This window comes from Sceloporus occidentalis, unplaced genomic scaffold (genome assembly GCF_023333645.1).
Source record: "Sceloporus occidentalis isolate IW3139 unplaced genomic scaffold, rSceOcc1.0.p SCAF_1, whole genome shotgun sequence".
NCBI classification, from domain to species: domain Eukaryota; kingdom Metazoa; phylum Chordata; class Lepidosauria; order Squamata; family Phrynosomatidae; genus Sceloporus; species Sceloporus occidentalis.
The window spans coordinates 256237902-256254400 of record NW_028316981.1 but is presented as its reverse complement, the minus strand read 5'-3'; the positions used below and the strand labels follow the sequence as shown (position 1 = coordinate 256254400).

General features: G+C 40.2%; 1 protein-coding gene across 5 annotated transcripts in view; it reads left to right on the top strand.

Annotated features, from left to right (window-relative positions):
- Nucleotides 1–16499, top strand: part of APC (APC regulator of Wnt signaling pathway) — a 122749-nt gene that overhangs the window by 15523 nt on the left and 90727 nt on the right. The window contains exons 1-2 of one of the 5 annotated variants that reach the window (XM_089492252.1): nt 9342–9434; nt 10024–10325. The exons of 2 other annotated variants lie outside the window; for them this stretch is intronic. The gene's annotated coding sequence lies outside the window, so the exon portion shown is untranslated. Of the gene's footprint in view, nt 1–9341; nt 9435–10023; nt 10355–16499 lie in introns of those variants that run through there. 2 more of the 5 variants (XM_089492260.1, XM_089492256.1) reach the window with 2 other exon arrangements.

Below are 16499 nucleotides of genomic sequence, written 5' to 3'. Positions count from 1 at the left end.
TAAGAGGAAGAATGTAATATTCCTGAGTTCATTCTAAACATATATATTGATTTGGCCTGGTTTTAATATTCTTTTGCATTGTGTTAATTGAGCCATATTACTGTATTTTTGTGTGAAGCAATAAATAAATAGCTGCTCTTCTCAAATTGCTTGCTATTGCAAAGCAGAGGTAGCCTAATATTTGAGCATCTACTGAAGTAAAGAAGGCTGAAAGGAATGCATTTTTACCTTCCTGTGTTACATAAGTCATATATTCAAACATTATTTAAATATGTGGGTCATAGATTGCTGTTTGGAAGTGCATTGCATTCCATACTTTCTGAAAAAATAAAGTCAAAATGAAGAAAATATTCCTGCCTTCAAGATTATTTTTCTTTTGATTTTTAAAGTAAAAAATAGTTAAAAAACTGTTGAAAACTAGTTAAAAAGCTCACCCTCTCCAGCATACACACCTGTTTAAAAACCTAAGAATTATTGCTAACTTTTGTTCACTTGTTTTTCAATTTTGCTATCGCTGATTTACATTGCTTCCAATATCTTTTTCTTTACAAGGTAAAGGTTTGATCCTCATGTGTTAAACTTGGGTTTCTGTGGGAAAATGAGAACAAATTACAGCGGCATTGTCAAATGTGTGGATTGATTAGCGTGTAAATGAATGGCTGCTTGGTATTTGAAGTACAGTGTGCCCTTGTCCTATGCGGGGGATCCGTTCTGGACACACCCCCCCCGTGTAAGACAAATTCTGTGTATGCTTGAGCCCCATTGAAACTAATGGGGTTGGGGCGTGCCGGCAGTTCGCCCCATTTCCTTCTTGTCGTGTGGCTTTCAGTGTAAGCATGCGGCTTTAAGCGTATAGGGTGCCCGCATATGGCACGGGCGCACTGTATAAACATTAGCTTACTTGCTAATTAGCTTACTTGCTGTTCACCGCTATGATCTTTGGAATAGCGGTATATAAATAAAACAAATTATTATTAATTATTATTTATACTGTACATCTATTTGAAATCATAATTCTTAAACATGGACTGATTTGAATGCAAGGAAAAAAACGATGCTCTGTTTTCAGCAGACTAAATGCAGGGCCATTGAAAGCATTCTTGCAAGACAATCCTCTGGAGAGTGCTGATCTTAGTATCTGTGCTGCCACACACCCACTTTCAAGCATTTCCCCCCAGATTTCCACCATTTTGCTCTGTCCACCTAGAAAGCCCTCTACTTGGTGTTCACATAACCACATAATTGGAAAGGCAGAGGATGTGAAGAGAGTATGGCAGTGCCTATGTTCTCCTCAGAACCTGTGTGTGTGTGTGTCAGTGTCACATGGGAAGCAAGTATTACATTTGCTGCTGAATAGCAAATGGTTTAAAAATATTTAAATATATACAAAGCTGGGATATAATTTGATATATCTGAGCCTGCTATGTTTTCTGACTCCTCTGGTAAATCTGAAATGTGGTAGCCTCACATACCCCCTTATAATGTTCATGTATATAAATTTTTGTTATATTTTACTTTGATTTACTAGGAAAAATGCAAACTACCACTGTTTTCCTTTCCTTGGTATATGTAAAATCTATTAGGTTTACAGACTTGTCAATCTTAGACACCAGTCTTTAACCCCTTCACATTCCTTGGACCACCTTTTGGTGACTAAATAAGAAGATGAATAGCCACTCTTGGAAGTGACCAGAGGCCACAGCTAACTTCTTTGGATTACCTTTCCCTCTCTACACTGTTGAACAATTTTCAAAATTAGAAATTAAGGAGGATATTTTGGCAACCCATGAAGGCCTCAGATTGTGCCTCATGTGGACAGTTAGCCCCTGAACACACCACAATTGCTCCCCCACTGTAGTCTCTATAAAGTGTACTTCTGTATAAAAGACTAAAAGGCATGCAGTACACAGACTAGAGGAAAAGTTAGTTCTGCAACTGGAAATATTGTACATAGAAGTTTATTGGAGTTTATTTTAAAAAGTGATTTTCAATGGTCAACAAGAATATAGTAAATATTCTTCTGTGTATATAAATACCTTTATCTTTCAACAACAAGTAATAGCCCTCCATTTTCTTCCCGGGGAACAGGGAACTAGTAGCACAGTGGCAGCAGTACCCATAAAGCTGAGTCCTTTGCTGATTTCTTTCTGAGCATTAAAATTTGATACTAATTGTCTAGCAAGTGCCAGCACAAGAACTAAAATTTGATTTAAAAAGACAGTCTCAAAAACTATTCTAGTTTCCCCTTTCTCTGCAGCAGCTTCCCTTCACAATCCTTTACAAAATTCTGATGTTAAAAAAAGGGAATGAGGGTGAAAAGCCAGTTGCAAGGGGGCCTGGGGAATGGAGGTAGTTTGCAGAGGCAGAATCACAAAGGGAAGGAAGCAGGAAAATAAACAGATTGAAAATGGCCCTCTGCATCCTTCCATCTAGACAGTCAACTTAAAAAGCAGATTTTCCTTTCCTTAAAACACTCTACAAGCTTTTTGACTGGTGGAGAGTGACATATTTTCAGGGTGGAATGGGTAAGCTAGGATGTCAAATATTCGGTAGGAGAAAGCAAAATAGATAGCCTGTTTAGGAAAAAGCTGGATGGTTAGAAACCAGCTTTCTGATACAGTTGGGACCTAGAGTCTCAATCCCAGGTATACCATATATATTTAACCTTATGTATAAGTCGAGGGCAGGTTTTGGGGCCAAAGTTATGGATTTTAATATGATATGTGGATGTGGAGAGTTCTACTGATGTCGCATTCCCGCTGCTTCCCTTGTTGCTTGGTGCTCCTTTGAGTGGAAATATTAGAGCCACTGCTGCCGAGGCATCCCTGCTGCTCGCCTTGCCTCTTGGTGCTTGATGTGGGGAAGCACCAAAGAGCCATTGCTGCATCCCTTCCCACTGCTCCCTTCCCCCCTTCCTGTCATTTTGCCTTTCAGTTTGGGCTCTCTAGCTTGAGGAGCAAGTGTTAGGTTTCTGCCAATATAAAAAATGAGCAGAGGGGCAGCCCCTTCTTTTCCATCCTGAGACAGCTTTTCGTTCATGCCAGCCACTCAGGAGGCAGTTCTGGTAAGCAAGCTTGGCTGATTTAATTGGCATGAATGTCCCTGCTAAAGTTCTTCCTTCTGGTTTCTCTGCCACCTCTCAGATTCCTTCTACGTCTTGCCTTAGGGAGAAGAAAAAGCCACACAGCTGGCCAAGTTCCCCTTCTTTCCTGTTTCCTTGCTTATTTAGTTCATCTGAGGAAGAGAAGGTGGGAAAAATAGAGCTGCTGCCCCCCATATCCATTTGCAGCTGCCACCAATGCCATCCTCCACCACTACGTAGCTAGCTCAGCTCAACTCAGCTTCCTTGCCTTGCCCTGGCTTGGAAAGTCCCTGGTGCACTGCCTTGGCTTGTTTGTGTTTCCTCCAACTCCACTGTACAGTTCCTCTCTCTCCCTAACCAGGATGGAAAATCCTGACTCACTGCATTACTTTTTCCCTCTTAATCTGGCTGGATCTTTCTACAGTGCAGCCAGGTGCAGTCATCGGCCTGGCTCTTAAGAACCCTGCTGGCGCAGTGGTAAAATGCCTGTACTGCAGCCACTCATTCACAAACCATAAGGTTGCAAGTTCAATACCAGCAAAAGGGCTCAAGCTCGACTCAGGCTTGCATCCTCCCAAGGTCGCTAATGTGAGTACCCAGATTGTTGGGCGCAATTAGCTTACACTTTGTAAACTGCTTAGGGAGTGCTTAAGTGAACTGATAAACAGTATAGAAATGTACTTGCTATTGTTCAGTGAGGCAGGATGGAGAGGAGGGCTGGGCCTTAGGAGCTTCTGCCTTTGCCCTATCTCTCATCTCCTACTTCCTTCACCAGCAGTGGAACTGGTTGGATTAGCTGCCAGGCCAAGAAGAAAAGCAGGAGAGAGAGGTGGGGGAGACAGGGATGCAGAGGGTTGTAAGCCTCTTCCCTGGAGAGATTTCATTCAGTCGATCTTGGCAACCCATGCCTCCTCTCTACCTTGTAAAGAAAGTTTAAAAATGCATTAATTGGATATTGTCCCAAGCTGCCCCTGCTAGGACAAGTATCATTTATGCAAACTCCCCAGTCCCCTTTCCCACTACCATACCTTATTTTAATTAATACCCAGCTCAAGCTGCATGCAACCTCCAGCATCTGTTTGCTTGGAATGCCATTGGGAAACAACATGCTGAAGAACATGAACTGAGTGCTGTTCCCTCCTTTCATCTCAACATCACCTTCTTCAGCCTCTCCAGCACTCCTCTCAGTTATGTACTTGCAGCAAAAGCAGTGAAGAGGGAACAGCTTCATCGGTCCAGGGACAGCCTCCTGTAAAAGAAGTGCCAGCACCCTCCACTCACACACTTCCTGCCTCGGTAGGGGAGTCTTTGGGATTTGCTCAGATTTATTTATATGTTTGTTTGTTTTGCAGAGGAAAGGGTTAAGGAGAGGTTTCCTTCCTTCTCTTTGGCGCTTGCCCCAAGGAGCACTGAGAGGCAGAGAGAGCAGCAGGGACATTTCTGCTATGGCAGCAGCAGCAGCAACTATTTTAGAGTTCACTGTCAAAACAGGGAAAGTTGTGGAAGAGGGCAGTGCTTCTTTATAGGATGGTCTCCCTGAGCAGACTAGTAAAAGAAGTGCCAATGAAGCCCCACTTCCTCCCATTGTGGCTCTTTGTGATTTACCTGCCACAGAAGGGAGAGGGGTAGTTGGCACTTCTTTTAGGACATCTTCTGGTCTCCCCACCATGGCAAATAAATCCCAAAGACCCAACACCGTTTTTCTAAGCAGTGTTACCATGTTGACCCACTTATGTGTTAACCTATGATATTTTGGTCAGTTTTTTGGCATAATTTTTTTGACTTATAGACAGGTATACAGTGCACCCTTTGTTTATGCAGGCGATCCGTTCCGGACTCCCCCGCGTAAAACAACGCCTATTGTCAAGCCTCATTTCAATGAATGGGGCTCGTGCATACTGTGGTGCAGCGGCACATATGCCCCATTCATTCCTATGGGATGCGCCGCTCCTTCCTCCACACGCAGATTTCAGCATATGCTGAAAGCCGCGTAAAGTGCGCCTGCGTATGACGTGGTTGCGCTGTATACACTACTTCATTTTTTCCTATCCTCCTCACTATGGGCCAAAGCAGATGGGTGTAAAGGAGTGGCCTAGGTCCGCTCCAACTGCAAGCAGGTTGGCACTGCACTGACTACATAGCCTGGTCCCAAAGTGGGCCGCAGTTGCAGGATCCAACCTGTACTGCTAGGAACCAGATTATTCTGGCTCCTTTTTGCTTTGGTCCAAAGGTGTGGCTCTGGGCCACTTTGGAGGCATACACCATTTGAGCGACACACCTCCAAAATGGCTGGAAGCTGTTTCATTTGGGCCGTCTGTTCCAGGCCCTAGTGGCTGTAATGCAACCATGTCACCCTGAGCATTCTTGATTTTCAGAATCCAAGGGTTTGTGCTTTTGGCTAGTTAAGTGGATTTTTTGAACAGAATGCATCATTTTTAGTTTATATGCTCTGTGCAGCAGCTTAATAAAACTGTGGCGTAACAAAGAGAAATAATATGTGAACCTGTAAAATAAATTTCTGAGCATGGGTATGGCAGTGGCCTCATTTCCTGATATGACTTTGTCTGGCAATAATATTTCTACACAACGTTAGTGGTAACCATATTTCTCATGCCCCTTCAGAGGCAGGTAGCTACTGTTGTCTTTAGATGACATGCTTGTTACTTGGAGCATCCCCAGAAATAAGGAGGGAAGTAATCAAGATTTCAGATATTTGATACAGTAGCTTTTGGTATGATTAGGTTGTCATCTGCACGCTAAACAAGATTGGTGTATTTATGAAGGAGTGGCAGAGATTCATCCCTTAAAATATATAATGTAGCACCACATTTCCAGTAGCTAAAGCACAGCTTATTTGGCATGTTTAACGATGTATACTTTGTTATGCCTTGCACCAGGGCATCTTACTTATAGTGGTACTAATGTAGATTCAGAAATTCCACCTAATTCTGTGAAGCAAATATTTCAGTTTTATTTTAACTATAATGTTTAATAGCAATAACAAGTACATTTCTGTACTGCTTATTGGTACACTCAAGCCACTCCCTAAGCAGTTTATAAAGTGTAAGCTAATGGCCCCAAACAATCTGGGTACTCATTTTAGCGACCTCAGAAGGATGCAAGCCTGAGTTGAGCTTGAGCCCTTTTGCTCGTATTGAACTTGTAATGTTATGGTTTGTGAGTGAGTAGCTGCAGTACAGGCATTTAATAACTGTGCCACCAGGGCTCTTTAAAGATCGATTCACATGGCAGGAATGCTCAGACTTTCTCAGTGGCTACCTACACGTCTTCATAACTGAACTGCCTGAGGTGCATATTGATAGGAAGAAGACACATTGTGTATGCTGGAATCCTCATAGACAATACAGAAATCATTGCACTTTCTCAGAGGTTGTGTTAATGCTGTAGACCTGTTGTGGTGACCCTATGGCATGCATGCCAGAGATGTCATGTGAAGCCATTTTTGAGGGCATAAGGAGGGGAAGAGGAGGAAGTCCTACCCCAAGAGAGTGGAAGTTCTGCTTCCAGAAGTCCAACCCCAAGAAGGTGAAATTTCACCCTCTGCTGTTCTACCTCCCTGAAGTCCCACCCCTGGCACCAGGTTACACCCGGTACACGAACACCTTTGAGTTTGGGCACTCAGTCTCTAAAAGATTCACCATCACTGGTGTAGACGTTTGTGAAGCCGAAGGCTTTCACATCCGGCATCCATAATTTTTTATGGGTTTTTCTTGCTATGAGGCCATGTTCTGTGGCTGGCATGGGAATGAGTTAGGTGTGTGTGTGTGTGTGTGTGTGTGTGTATATATGCACACACTGTGTGACCCTTGATTGAGAGGAAGTGATTTACATGCCAATCTCTGTTGGTCTGTTGTTGAATAGCAAGGCCTCAGGGTGTCTATTTAATTAGTGATCCATTGTCTGCTGGGAAATCCCTCTGACCCTGGATGTTTTTCATTTGCATGGGCTGGGTCTTTATTTTGGTGTTTTTCAGAGCTGGTAGCCAAACTTTGTTTACTTTAAGGGTTTCTTCTTTCCTGTTGAAATTATCCATGTGTTTGTGGAGTTCACTGTCTTCTCTGTGCATTTTGACCTGATAGTTGTTGGCATGGTCCAGAATTTCAATGTTTTCAAATAGGATTTATACCCAGGATGGTTTAAAATGTGTTCTGCTACTGCTGATTTTTCTGGCTGACCCAGTCTGCAGTGTCTCTCATGTTCCTTGATTTGTGTTTTGAACACTACATTTGGTGATCCCTATGTAGACATGTCCACACCTGCATGGCATGTGGTAAACTCTTGAAGCTGTGAGAAGGTCTCTCCTGTCCTTCGCTGAGCACAGCATTTGCTGGATTTTCTTGGTTGGTTTGTAGAGGTCAGTTTGGAGGTCAGTAGTGCACCTGTAGGATCCAATGTAAATATGTTAGCATACATGTATGCTACACAAATATAGAATTTTGGCTATTATACACATGACTTTGGCCCAGAATGTCTGTGTTGAGCTGTTATTTGTTTTAGGATTCTTTAATCAGATTGTAGTGTATTTTTATTCTTACAGATATTTGTAAAACTACACAACTATGTTGTACTGTGTGTAAGGACATCCAATTCTAAATTTGTCTTTCATACTATGAGGTAGCTTTCTGGGAAATAGATGACTCTACAGATAATTTATTTTCTAAACTTGAGTGAATGCTCTAAGTCTCTTTTGTTTTTTTAAGGATGGTGACTCTTCCCTTACTCAGACAGTTTTAATTGTTAGGTTGAAAGTGTTAGGTGGTATATATAAAATATAATAACATGAAAAGAAGTTATTTAAGACAGCTGAGCTGCAGGCAGCTGCACATAACTTGGATACTTGCATGATTTTTGTCTGCAGCCAGTACAATATATTATAGCAACCTACCACCCATGCAGACAGGATGCAGGACATACTGTTGGCATTAATCACTGCTCCTCGATCTGTTTCTGGGCAAAAGGATTTCTCAGACACATTTCTGTCTTGAGTAGCTGCCTTCCTATTAGATCTATAATAGCTACTATGAATTTAAATATAAGTAAAAATTGGCAGTGCAGTCCTATGCATGTTTATCCAGAAGTTCTACAATGATAAGTTGGGCTTTTTTTGGTTGCTGTTGTTGTTTGCCTTCAGGCCATTTGTGACTTATGGCTACCCTAAGACAAACATATCATGGGGTTTTCTTGGCAAGATTTGAAACACTGAAACCACTACACTACGCTGGGCTTAGTATCTCATAAATATGCCTAGAAGGTCTACATCAGCCCCAGTTTTCTTAGAAAGGTGCTGTGTTTATATGTATGTATTGAGCATGTGATGTGGCTGTTGCATGAACGCTACAAGCAACACCCTGTGTAAAGTCATTATTATTAAATCAGAAATGCTATAGTATAATCTTGACTGAAGATTGTTCATGTGTATGCAAAGCCTTTTTCAGAGGAGGAAATGATAAACTCTTTTGTTAAACCTGACATACATGTGTAACTGGTACTGAAGAGGCTCACCTATTGTTATATATATGTTATACCTATTGTTATATGTATGTCATCTGTCATCTGTAGATTAGAACATCTATTTGGAATGAAAATACCCGTAAACTCAACACATTTTTCCTGCTGTAAAATATGTCCATCTTGTACAGCTTTTATCTGAGAACAGACTTAGAGGTCAAGATAGGACTTGAAGGCCATCTTTTGCAACAACCTATCCTAAAGGAAAATCCTGCGGTTTGATGTGGAATAGACTAGACAGTTTTTACAATCAGTAATGAAAAATAAATCTGAATGAAATTAGTGATCATTAAATTTCTTTGTTACCGATGATGATGATGATGATGATGATGATGATGATGATGATGATGATGATGATAATATGCAAAAGTTAGTCTTGATAAATTTGTGAATAACCCTGTGTGTTCACAGTACAAAGAGATTATACTTATATGGGAGAAATCGATGTTGGATATGTCTCCCCCCTATCCTTCATTGTTATTTTTCCTTTGACCCTATTCTGTTTTCTGTTTTCCCTCTTTGCTCTGTAAAGGTTGTGTCCTTTCCTGTTCTCATTGATAAGTTATCCCTCCCTTCCCTCTTGCTAGAGTGTCCAGATTGCAAATTGACAAGAGTCAGGGTAGATAGGAGAAAAGGAAGCTGTGGATGTGAACAAGAGTGTGTTACATTCTGTGATGTGAGCAGGGCCACTGGCTGGGTTGGGCTGGGTGCACACGTGACTGGAATGTGGCTGCATTAGCTCTGTCTCTAGTGCAGACATTGAATCCAGAAAGGTACTGAGTGTTGAAGGCTGAATGGAGGTGCAGTCGGCGTCGGAGATGGGGTAGGTGGATGCTAACGTTGCACTCTAGTTAGACATGAGCTCTGGGCATTAGTATCTATGATGACAATGTTACCCTGTCTGACTATGGCATGATCAATGGTAGGAAATGCAGGCTGTGTCTCCCTCCCTGCCTTCTCCCCTTTCTGCTTCTATGGAACAAAACTAGGAACAGATTCTTAGGGTTCTGATCCATGGTTTTGATGTAGTGGCAAGAGGAGATGATGGTGAGTTTCAGAGGTCGTAGGAGAAAAGATGCTTTTGTACCACAGAAATGGTTGTTTTAAAGGCTGGACATAGAAATGAGGGGGAAATTGTATCTTAGGAAACGGATAAAGGACAACAAAGAATGAATCAGATTCATTGCTTAGAGGAATGAGAACTGAGCCCATTGAAATCCTCCCTTCTCCTCCTCCTCCCTCCTGTCACAGTTGCAGCAGCCAGAGAAAAGGACACAAAGCAGCAGAGGAGATGCCTTGATTTGAATCTAACAGCTCCACAATACTAGGGCTGTAAGGGGAGGATGAGGAAGGTATTGCAGAGAATGGACTGCTGTAATTTTGAAATGTTAAAATTTGCTTTTGAACAACAGGCATGATATTGTAAAGCCATGAAGACTCCCTGCTGAAAATGCTGCAAAATCCCAGTGCCTTTGTTAGTGGAATGGTGTGTTCCTGGCATTTCTGCGGTTTACTGCAGCAGCTTTTGCTTCTTTACTGAAAGAAAATCTGCATAGAGATGAGAGCTTCTGCTGCACTGCTGCACCCAGGCATACAATAAAGCTGTTGCCGCCCCTTGAAAAGCCAATGTTGGAATTTTAAATAAAAAATAAAGAAATGGAAGAGGCCAATATTCACCATCTACCCAACTCCTCTCACTTAATCTTCAAAAGAGGTTCTGAGAGTTATTTAATCATGGATACTGTTAGTAATTTAATAAATTATGTATGAAGTAGTGGTTCCTTTTTTCCTTGTGAGATTCATTTTTTAATGTAATAATCAGGTCACCTTTGATACATTGCTGTGCAGGAAAAATGGAAATTTTATTTAAGCATCAGCAGAAGAGCATTGTAATTATATTGGAAGTAAAACCATTTTTGAATTGATTATTAGATAATTAAAGCAGCAGTCAGTATTTCAAATATAATTTGCCTTTTAGTGAATTCTTTAAAATGTTGCACTTACTCTGTTTCTAAAAGTGTGTGCTTCGTCATGTTTTATGGGAAATTTTTTAAAGTTACCGGTAGTGCATATTTCAGTGTTATAGATTATCATGTTTGAACTATATTAGGGCATGTTCTTGCTTACCTGTAGAGATCATGCCTTTATCACACTATGACTAGATCCTTTAAAATCATGACTAACTTAAGTCATATGATCTTAGTGGTTCTACTCTAACTTTGACTTAAGACTAGATCCAACCAATGTAGCATCAAAAACTGCACATAGCAAAAAAAAATCTCGTTCTGCTTGGTATGCACAGTTTTAGTGAAATCTTCAGTTTCTTAGTGGATTGTACAATTAGAGTCTTCACATGTTTATATCAAAGGATAATAAGCCTGTAGATATTTGGCCTTTTAAAAAATATTTGAAATATGTGCAATTAGATGGTGGAGAATTAGGATGCATCTTGTGTATTCCTGAGACTAAGTCCCATTGAATTCAGTAGGGTTTATGTCTGAACAGATTCTATTGATTGTAATAATGTGTGGATATGTATGAAAAATACATTCCATAAAAGATAACCATAGTAATTAATAAAATATAACCATAATAATTCAAGCATAAGGACACAAATGAGTACACAAATAACTAAAAATGTACATGATTTCAAAAGCAAATTTAAGGTAGGATTTCAGAAATCCATTCATTGTTGAAACATCATTGTGCACTGCTTATCAACTGCTGATGAGACTTACCTATTTTCCATTGGTTTGTTATAAGAAGGCCACTATGTTGGTCATTCTTGCATCAGAACTAATGTTATTTTGTGCATTGAGGAGCTTAATACAATTCTTTGTTTTCTTGGTGTGTGGATCATGTTTTCTTTGGGAGCTACATGGCAGATTAGGACTTTCCACTGAATCTTCTCTATACAATGCCAGTCACATTTTTTATTTGGGCCAACAGGCATAATGTTAACTTGACCACTCCTACCCTGTTTCCTATTGAATATATAGCTGATGACTCAGGGACTCTTTTTGTTGCTTCATGTTTTCATAACTGCATTTAAATAAGTTTGCTCTTTTCCTCCTTGATATGAAGAGAGTATAAGAACACCTGATTCAATTTAAGTTCACAATAAATTGGCCTTGGAACTAAATATTGTACATGACCACTTAAATTAAAACAGTTGGCTTATATCAACTGTCTTCCCCTGCTTGCGGTGTGAGCTCTCCCATTCTTGTTGTTCGAAGAAATACAGCCCAGCCAGCAGATGCAATGTGCCTCTGGGAAACAGCAGAATTCTGTATAGCTAGATGGTCTTGGAGGAGGGAGATGTTGTGACACACAAATACACTGCAAATGCATCAAATATAATATTTTGTGTTCCCTTGATTAAGAAACACAACACCATGGTTAAGGCTGAGAGGTGCAATAGAAGACCTGATGTTATATCTATTGGTTTGTGCTTGCCTCTCTTATCTTATGAGAGGTGGAGAATTCACATTCATTAGCAATTAGGTTGTATTGGGTCCCCTGGAGGCTGATTTTGATCATTACAGTTGACAGATACATGCTTGTCTTTACAATGATAGATACACCTTCAGATCACATTTTGCAGATGAGATATTTTATTCTTGTTGTATGGCACATAATCCATTTAATGTCAACATTATTATATTAAATTAAAACATAGAAAATTAAAATATAGAAATCATGTGTTTCACATTTTCCTGAATGCTCTTTGATCAATAAATTAGAGTAAGAAGTTAATGCAGTTAAGTGCTCTCTCTTTCTGAATTTTGGAAGATGAAATAAGGACATCACTGTATGCATACTGTTTTGTTGTTTCTACTGTATGTACAAAGCCTAAGACCCTAGACTAAGCAATAGCTAGTCTTCATAAAATTTATTGCTGAGGGCAGGTCCCTTTGAGGGTCTAAAAAATTCCTTGGAATGGGAATGCATTTTTCATTTATATCCCATCTTAAAGGCCTTTTATTCCTTCAAATTTGCTTAGGAACATTGGAAAATCCTACAGGATAGTGTGCATGGTGGCACTGGGTGCTGCAGCAGGGAAGGAATAGCAATACAGTCCGCCTTTCTTATCCATGGATTTGAGTACCCATGCATGGCAAGTCCGCGGGGGGGGGGGGGAGGCCATGGTGGAGGAAGAGGAGGAGGACAAGATCAGGAAGAGGAAATGGAGGAAGAGCTACGACAGCGGCAATGGAAGGGGGAAGAGGATGAAGGAAAAGAAGGAAGAGCTGTGGCGGCGGCAACGAAAGTGGGAAGAGGGAGGAAGAGGAGGCAAGGTAAAGGAGGCAGAAGAATGACGGCAGCAATGCTGGGAGAGATAAGAGGAGGAGGGAGGAAAGTGAGGAAGAGCTGTGGCAGCAGCAACAGGAGGGGGAAGAGGAGGAAGAAAAGATTTCCACCTGCCTTTTTGAGAGTGGTGAGGCTGGCTTTGTGGGGGGGACAGACAAAGTGCCATTGTCCCCAATGGTGGCATGGCCATGTGGCCACACCACCATTGACTACTTTGGAACTTCAGCATTTGCAGATTTGGTATCTGTGGGCGGAGCGGAAATAGATCCCCTGTAGAAACTGATGGGCCCACTGTATAGCAATAGCATGCTCATTTCTAAACTGCTTATCAGTGAACTCAACACTAAGTGGTTTATAATCTGGAGGCAATTGTCCCCAGCAAGCTGGGTATTAATTTTACTGACCTACAAAAGGATAGAAAGCTGAGTGAACCTTGGAGCCCTGGGATCAAACTCACAACTTTGTGGCTGCAGTACCAGCATTTAAACACTGTGCCACCAGGGCAACAATTACTGTCTGGTTCCTTGGGAGAGAGGCTCCTCAGGATCTCAGTCCACACTCTGTGCTACAATGTGGCTCTGAAAAGTTACTGCTTGCATGGGTAAATAAAGCCTAAGGAATTGTGGAAACCGTGTAAAATCCTCTTTCTTTCTTTCTTTCTTTCTTTCTTTCTTTTTTTTTTTTTTTTTTGGAAGTTGGTCTTCAAACAGCACATTCCTGTGCCAGAATATTTAGCATTTGATAAAAGTCAGCCACACTGTTGTTATATAAATGTGTCACATACTATTTTTATATGTATATTTGTGAAGATATATTTTCCCCCAAATCAGCTGTGAAGCTAGTATATATGTGCCAGCAATTTTGGCACCTATTTCTGCTTTTCAGTTAGAGGTTGAAACTATGGTTTGGTCCAAAATGTGAATGAAATCACCTCTGCTGTTTAGGATCTCACACTTCAAAATGGCAAGATGGTGGACTGATGCAGAAATTTCCACTGTTCATTGAGACTCACAGGATGTATTAAAGCTCACGTTAACACTTGTTTGGATTCTTACTCCTTTTGTTCATCTTCTTTCTTTACACTGGTTTATAGTCCAAGATTTTAACGGGGTTAATTCATGTGTGTGTTTTGATTGACTCCAAAATATTGTTTGTGCTGTGGTTCATAATTAAGATTAATTGATTTGTTTGCAGTCCACATTGTGCTCATTCAATCTCATAGCCCCAGGCTAGTTTGCACTTGGCCTTTAATCTGCCAAAACTGACTAAAGTACTCACTACACACTTGAATCTCATCTCTTCCTGGTCCATATCAAATTCCTAATAGAGACACTTTTACAGAGCATGATCAACAAAATAGTCATCTTCACTTTAGTTTCACTTTATTGTAGCCAAAGAAAATATCTGTCTTCTTCATGCACATGTCCGTCTTCTCTTCTCCATGCTCATATTGATGCTCGTAGTTCCTTAGTATTGAGAATGTTGACAGGAGACTGGGTATTTATGAAAGCCACCATATGTAATCTGAAACTTTCCTGTTATGGCTAAAGTCAACTGAGATAAACTTGGGCAGTGTTTGACCAAAATGCTGGATGCCTCATTGAAGCAAACATGGCCCTGGTTTGCTTAAAGAAGGCTATACCTCTCTCATTTTTCAAGAAACTGTCTCTCTGTGGAAGATGTGACTGGTGGCAGGGCTATACCCAACTGTTTCTATTTAAGAAAATTGATTGTTTAAATATGTATATTAGAGCTGTTCAATATGATCCTTGATGATAGGTGTTTCCTTAATCTGTTTAAGTATGCTTATCAGACAGTTTATTGTTACCTGTGCTGGTTGATAATTCTTTTCTTCTGATTCATGGTGGCAGTGTAGCTCTCATCTTCTTGGATATTTTCATCAATTTTTGATATTTAAACATTTATTTGGATGTAACTGTCAAGTCTTATTTTCCAGTAATTCTCTCCCCTGCCTCTGGTCTATTCAGGCACAGAGGCTGATGATTAGGGAAGCCACATTGCCCATATGGGAATTGGAAAGTATTCCAAACTCTGTCTTAGCCTTAATGTAGTGTCTTTATTACAATAAGTGACCTGAAAAGATCAGCTCTAGTTTTGTAGGCAGTATCAGTATGCAGATTCAGATTTCTTTAATCAATGCCTGGGAGTTGCAGCCTACGAGGTGATTGTCTGATGGATAAGAGCATATGATATGAAGCTGAATGCAGACAAATTGGAAGTGTTTCTGGTAGGGGCTCACTTATGATTAACTGGGATTGAAGATTCCAAATCTGAACAGGTGCAGAGCTTTAGAGTCGTTCTGGACCTGACACAACTTTCTGAAAAGCAGGTGGCTATGAATGCTAGAGATGTTTTTTACCAGTTGCATCTATTATGTAGTTTTTGTAACATTTTGATCTATAATAATCTGATCCAGGTTTTTATTAATTTCTGCCTTGACCATTGCAGTGTGATCTATTCAGATCGAACCTTGGCTCAAAAAAGCTTCAGCTAATATAAAACTCAGCTATCTGTCTTTTTATAAATACTGGGGTATGTGAATGTATTCACCCTATATTATATTTATACAACAATGTTTCCCTCATCTCCTTTCTTGAAAGCACCTCACAATCTGGGATTCACATATCTCAAGATTGTCTCACTGTATATTTGCCATAACACAAATTAGTCATCACTCTACAATTGCTGTCCTACAACAATCTTTTTCCTGTGGTGTGAGGTTACAGCTCTTGGATTTTTAAAAGGGATGGTAAAAAAAACCTGACTTCTAGAATGTTCAGTTAAGGTGAGCTGGCTGAGCTGAACATATATGCTGTATATAAAATTATGACTAAAATAAAAAAATATTCAAGATATTTGAATATTGAGCGATCTTGTAGCACCTTTGAGACTCACTGAAAGAAAGGAGCTGGCAGCATGAGCTTTCATAGACTTAAGTCTACTTCCTCAGATGCATGTAATACCTTCATATTTTCCCTCAATATTATTTTCTTCTAATAATTTATTAAAACCTAATCCTTTTTTGGACATATCAAATTCTGTTCATCAGTAGACATTTGATGCCTGAGTATATGTAGTGGAAATATATGTCAGCTCCATTTATTTATATATTTTATCCTGAAAACTTGATGTGGGTTTTAAAAAGAGGTGAGGAAATTTGGCCTGTCGGATTTCTGACTTAAAGGTTCCATTAACCTCACCTAGCATAGCCTTGGGTAAGAGATCATGGGAGTTCTTGTTCAAAAATATGGAGGGCCAAATGCTCCTGAGACCAAGTTTAAAAGTGTAAATAAGCAAAAATATTGTCTGAACCTGGGCTTTACTGAACTGAAGTAGTGGTACCTCATTACATTTTGGATTTCCATCCAAGGTGAAGAAATTAATGGCTTAAAGATAGGAAGCCCAAATTTCTCTATGCTATACAAATCTAGTGTAAATCACATATCTATGGGATATGCTTATCTTGATTAGCTGTGCAGCACTGAACACTTTTATATTAGCCCTGCCCATATGTCATCGTGTGTGTCCTGCAACCCCATGTTTTCCCATCTTATTA